At 50.8% G+C, this 5,821-nt stretch overlaps 1 long non-coding RNA gene across 3 annotated transcripts; it reads left to right on the plus strand.

Annotated features, from left to right (window-relative positions):
- The first annotated feature begins 2,372 nt into the window (after positions 1–2,372).
- LOC135293289 (uncharacterized) lies at positions 2,373–5,268 on the plus strand. Of its 3 annotated transcripts, none has more exons than XR_010355382.1 (6): positions 2,373–2,878; positions 3,923–3,963; positions 4,065–4,106; positions 4,192–4,244; positions 4,319–4,505; positions 4,591–5,268. It is a non-coding gene; the product is annotated as an uncharacterized LOC135293289 (long non-coding RNA). The 3 variants fall into 3 exon arrangements; XR_010355384.1 differs by having other exon boundaries at positions 4,334–4,505; XR_010355383.1 differs by lacking the exon at positions 4,192–4,244.
- The last annotated feature ends 553 nt before the right edge of the window (positions 5,269–5,821 follow it).

The raw sequence follows: 5,821 nt of genomic DNA on the forward strand, positions 1-5,821 counted from the left end.
TCCAAGGCCCAGCTGTTGCTCTCAAACCCTCTGATGTCTTCCCTACCTTTTTGCAGTGGGTCTTGTTGTCCTCTGAGGGGTCCGTCCTTGTCCTGCTGTGAGGGTTGTAGTCTTGTGCCAGCAGGAGGATTCCTGTCTGCTCCCGCTCTTAGGGTTGCTGGGTTGTGCTGCTGTTGGGGGAAAAGGCTGTTCTTTGGGGGGCTGGTTAGGGTGAGGCTAGGGCTGGGGTGAGAGGTGCTGCACCTGTGCCCTAACCCTACCTGGTACCCTGTGTCCTTTGCACCCCGAACCCTCAGTGGCAGCTCTCCACCTGTCAAGGCCCCCCCACCCACAATGTCTGTGTGTCACCCTAACCCCCCGACATTGTCCCTTAGCCCCCTAACCTCCACCGAGCACTCTCCACCCAGGTAGGGGTGGTTTTTAGGGTGACGTTAGGGCTGGTGTGAGGGCTGCTTCACCTCTCACGCTCAGGCACCCCCCACTTTGCCCCTCGAGGCACCCCCTGCCCCTCTGCCTCTTTGTGTCACCCCCGAGTTCCCCACTGCAGCCTCTCAGGGTCTCTGTGCCACCCTGGAGCCCCTCCTTTGCTCCTAAAGGCCCCTTCTCCCTCTCAGCTGCCCCCATGCTCTGTGCCACCCTCCAGCCCCCTCCCCTCAGCCCGCAGCCCCTGGTGACACCCCGCAGCCCACAGACGTTGTCCCTACCTGTTTTATTTGGGTGCTGACCTGCTGCCAGGGCCGCACTGTCCCCGCCTTCCAGCTCCCACGAGCTGCCGGATGCCTCGTGGAGTGAGGGGCAGGGCCGGGGACGGGAGAAGGGCGGGGAGAGAGCTGGGCATGCGCGGGAGCGGGAGGGGAAAAGAGCGGCGTGTTGCGGAGTGGGGGGAAAGAGGGAACGCGGCAGGGCGGGAGGGGAGAGGGTGAGAGACGGGACAGGGGCGGGAGGGGGAGAGGAGAAGAACGCGCTAGAGAAGGGGGGGAGAGGGGCAGGGAGAGGGACGGGGCAGGGCGGGAGGGGAGAGGGTGAGAGACGGGACAGGGGCGGGAGGGGGAGAGGAGAAGAACGCGCTAGAGAAGGGGGGGAGAGGGGCAGGGAGAGGGACGGGGCAGGGCGGGAAATTCGCCGAGGAGTGCCGGGAGAAGAAGGGGACGCGGCAGAAGAAGGCTGAGGGGAGGAGAAGGCACCCCAAATCTCCCAGACAAACGTAGCAGCCAAATAGAACTGTAGTCAGCCTTAGAGTGCCAAAGTGAAACAAGGAACCCGGGCTGGTGAGTTTTGTTTCTCAGGGAAAAGCCCAGCATTGCTGTTCAGCTGCCTTTGGCCCTGAGTGGCCGACTGTCTGCTGAAGTGCCGCACAGCACAGGATTCCACCCAGACGTAAGATGCCCCCACCGCAAACACTGGCTGCTTTGACAGTGCCAAGTGCCTCCTGCAAACCTGGGCATTTATTTGCCATTGTATCAGTTTCAGTGGAAGCAACTGTCCCATTTTCTAATTTTAAACAGGTTCACTTGAAGGAAGCTCTGCCTTTTTCAGAATTTTGAAGGTTTAAATTTGCATTTCAGGGCAATTTTTTCCACTCTCTAGGACCAAGTATCTCAGAGAAGGGCCAGGCTGGTACCTGGGTAGCCCTAATGCTAGGAGACTATTATTTTTCTATTTTTTCTTTATGATATAGATAGCCCTAATTCAAGGCCCCAAAGAGAGTGAGATCATTCATATAATTAGTACTGTTCTCTACCTTAATTAGTCACACTTGAAGCTCCACTCAGTACTCACCAAGAAATAATTATGTAAGTTAACAACAAATTATACAATTTATCTAATCACGCAAGCTAAACACAAAGTTTTATTTCTTACCAGCATCTGCCCTTTTAGTCCAAACAGTTGTAGCAAAAAGAAAACACTGTTATTTCTCTGAAGAGTTTTCTCCTACAGCAAGCCCCTTACCCCTCTCAAATTCAAGTGAGTGGAGCCAAACAGCTGCAGCTGCTTTGAGGGCTTTTATACCTGGTGGGATTTGCCCCTCCCTCTTCCCAGGTGCTGTGGTAACGAGAGGCGGGGCCCATCAGGGGTATATTAACCCCAGCCTTTGCTAAGGTGCTTCATTCTCTCTCTGGGATCTGCTAAGGTAAGAGCTCTCTCAGCTTATATCAGCTTGTTTTCAGCAGGTGCTTTTGGGTATGTAAAGCAACAGGAGCTTTGAAGATACTGTGAGGAAAACAGCATGGAGCATAGAGAGTATTTAAGTTCATGATTTTTGGATTGTGGGTTTGGGAGTGGTAAGGTGCTTTTGTAATTTCTGCTTTTGTTCTTTGGGGTTTTTTTTTTTGGGTTTTTTTTTTTTGTTTTTTTTTTTTTTTTTTTTTTTTTTTGAGGAATGCAACTTTCTGAAATTCCAGATTGTGTCAAGTGGAGTACATTTTTCAGCAGATTCATAATGTCACAAAAGGGATTTGCTCTGTGTCCAAGATGATATTTGAGATTGAGGCTTCAAATGAGTTAAGCATTGTGATTAGGAGAGGGAGGGTGAAAAGCTTTTAATGACTCTATTTAGGAGTTATTGTGGGTGGTTTTGAGGGCAGCAGGGTGAGAAACAGTGTCTACAGCACACAAGCTCATCCATTGCAGTCAGAGAAATGCTATGTAACTTTCTCTCTCTAACCCAGGTGCCACTCACAATAACACGCTTGGACTCAGTGTGAAGCCAGAGACTCAAGGACCTAGGCACACTCAGGAGAGGACAAGTAGCCGACTTGCTGGGAGTTGGCCCATATAACACAAAGCTCATATGTTGTTTTTGGTTTACTTTATTGCAGCTGACTGAGAGGTTAACAGGCAATTGTGGCAGAGGTGCTCTGAGGCATACTCATTTCAGGTCCAGCATGGACTCACATCACCGGTCATCCAAAAGATAAGTTGGGGGCCACCGCCTGGAGATGGGATGATAGGAGAGTAGTGGGTTGGAAATTCCTGGGACAGATTTAAAAATTAGCAGGGGGAAAAGCAATGCCCTCTCAAGACACCCAAAAGGAGAGGCTCTACCTTTGCTAACAGCTGTAGGGTGCGCAGTGCAGAACAGTTCCAGTCTGTGTTGTGTTGTCCGGTGTATACTGTGTTACCTAGTGTGTCTTTGGGGTCCCTCGGATCAGATATCTCTGCCTCTTTCCCCTCGAGGCCCTTACCACAAGCATCAGCAGTAGGTTCTTGAACGCTCGCACTTCTCTGCATGATGCCGATATCATTTGTTCTTTTACTGGCGGGCTCGGCCGTGTTTCCGAGTCACATCGCAGAAGCGTCGAGTAGGACATGTTCTGAGGCCTTGCTCCCAGCCATATCACCATCCATCTTTTCTAGCCATGGGCTGTAATGTCCTGGAGTTCATAAGATTGTATGTGTTTGCGTGTCTCATGTCTTTCACTGTAGCCCTTTGAGGAGTCGTTCAGAAAACTGGCATCATTCTTAGCATCTATGATGTCTTCTTGAATATGCGCATAGGTAGAGGATGCTGACCACAGGATTTACAGGCATCCATCTTTGCAGTTCTTGGAAGAAATAAATCCGTTAGCATCTTCTTCCTCCAGGGTTCTCTGAGCCTCAGCGGCTCACCATCGATCTCACCTCAGTCATTTCATTTTGCATTCTCTCGGTCCTTGCAGTCATTCCTCTTGCCCTGAGATTTCTGTTCCTGTTGTGTCCCCATTGTTTGTCCTGTCCTGTGTCACGGGTGTCTGCACATATTTGTGTTGGAGCTGCTCTGCCCTGCTGCATAGTCTGGTGTGATAGGACAAATCCTGGGGGCTTGAAATTTGTAGTGTGGGGTGTAGTTGGTCTCTACCTGGTATTCCTAGGTTGACCCAAGATGTCTGGAGCTGTGAAGTTGTCCTGCAGCCCTTTGACTTTTGTCCTGACTTTCTTTCAGATGCAGATGGATAAAATCCATAGCAGAGCACCCCATCCCAGGTGAGTAGGTTCCCCTGAGCAGGTCAGTCCCTGTTTGTCTGTGCAGGGGGAGTGTAAATGGTGACTCTGTGTTACAGCATTTTTCTTTTTCTTTATTTTAGGAAGTAAAGGCATATAGCAACAGTCAAGTTCAAGTGGGCAAGGTGAGCAGTGGGCAGAAGCAGCTGTTATTGCTGGGGTCTCAAGTTCCGGTGCAACTCTGTCTCTGTTCTTGTTTGTGTGCCTTAGGCAATCTGCTCAGGTTATGCCAAGCCCCTGTCATCAACCGGCCGATGGACCAGGTTTGCTGCTCTTGTGAGCCCTGTGGAGGTATTGCAGGACCCTGTGATGAAGCCTTGAAATTTTCTATTTAAAGGTTGCTTCTGAGTAGCCCTCAGGAATGACCAAGGAGTTGTGGTGAGTCGGGGAGGTATCGAGGAGGAGCCGGGGTCCGCTCAGTTCTCAGCTGTGCTACATCACCTCGTCTCCTCTGAGACGACAGCGTCAGTCTCGGAGTTCGGCTGAAGCGTGCGGCCCGAGGACCCAGTCACTCATAGGAGGCGGTGAGTAGCAGACTTGTTGGGTTTTGGTCGATGTGCTGCTAAGATGATGCACTGATGTCTGGTTTTCTTTATCCTGACATACTAGGAGACGACAGCCCGGTGACAGCAGGAACCTCCCAGACAGCCTGGTGGCCTTCCTTTGCACCTGATGTGGATTCTCCTTCCTGGACATGCAAGAGATAAGTTGAGGGCTATGACTCACAGAGGGGATGGAAGGGGGCTGCTGCATCAGGACTCCCTGGGAGGGATTTTTGAGTCAGGCTTGGAGATGAGGCTATCCAGGAAAAGTCATCTTACGGCCACACAAAAGCAAAGTGTCACTTTTGATCCCAGTGCTGTGGTCAGGAGGGCAGAGCAGTCCCGGTGTGTATTGTCACTTGTCTATTGTGCATTATGTGTTGTTTGTATGTCTCATGTCTTTTTTCTTAGCCCTTTGAGTGGCCTGTCAGAAAGCCTGGCATCATTCTTGGCATCTGTGATCTCTGCATTTCTTGGCCTGGCACCAATGCCATAGGACTTTTGTCTCAGGCTCTCTGATAGGCATGAGAAGCGCATCTCTCTTTAGAAGCTTCTGGTCAGATGTCTTTGAAGGTCTTGTTCTGAGCTGAAGGGACAGCTGCAGCCTGCAAGGATCCATTATTGCGGATTCAGACTTGTAAGAAAGCAAGGATAGGTAGAGGATTCTGACAGTAGGATTCTTGGGCATCCATCTTTGCAGTTCTTGCAATAAATCATTCAGTTAGCATCTTCTTACTCCAGGGCTCTCTGAGCATCGTCAGCGCACCATCGGTCTCACCTCAGTCCTCTCATTTTGCAATCTCTCGGTCCTTGCAGTCCTTCTTGCCAAGAGATTTCTGTCCCTGTTGTGTCCCCTTTGTTTGTCACGTCCTGTCCTGTGTCACGGGTGTCTGCACATATTTGTGCCGGAGCTGCTCTGCCCTGCTGCATAGTCTGGTGTGATAGGACAAATCCTGGGGGCTTGAAATTTGTAGTGTGGGGTGTAGTTGGACTCTAGATGGTATTCCTAGGTTGACCCAAGGTGTCTGGAGCTGTGAAGTTATCCTGCAGCCCTTTGACATTTGTCCTGACGTTCTTTCAGATGCAGGTGGATAAAATCCATGGCAGAGCACCCCATCCCAGGTGAGTAGGTTCCCCTGAGCAGGTCAGTCCCTGTTTGTCTGTGCAGGGGGAGTGTAAATGGTGACTCTGTGTTACTGCATTGTTCTTTATTTTTAGGAAGTAAAGCCATCTAGCAGCAGCCAAGGCGAAGTGGTCAAGGTGAGCAGTGACTAGTGGACAGAAGCAGTTGTTATTGC

This window comes from Passer domesticus, unplaced genomic scaffold, assembly GCF_036417665.1.
Source record: "Passer domesticus isolate bPasDom1 unplaced genomic scaffold, bPasDom1.hap1 HAP1_SCAFFOLD_99, whole genome shotgun sequence".
In the NCBI taxonomy this organism is placed as follows: Eukaryota; Metazoa; Chordata; class Aves; order Passeriformes; family Passeridae; genus Passer; species Passer domesticus.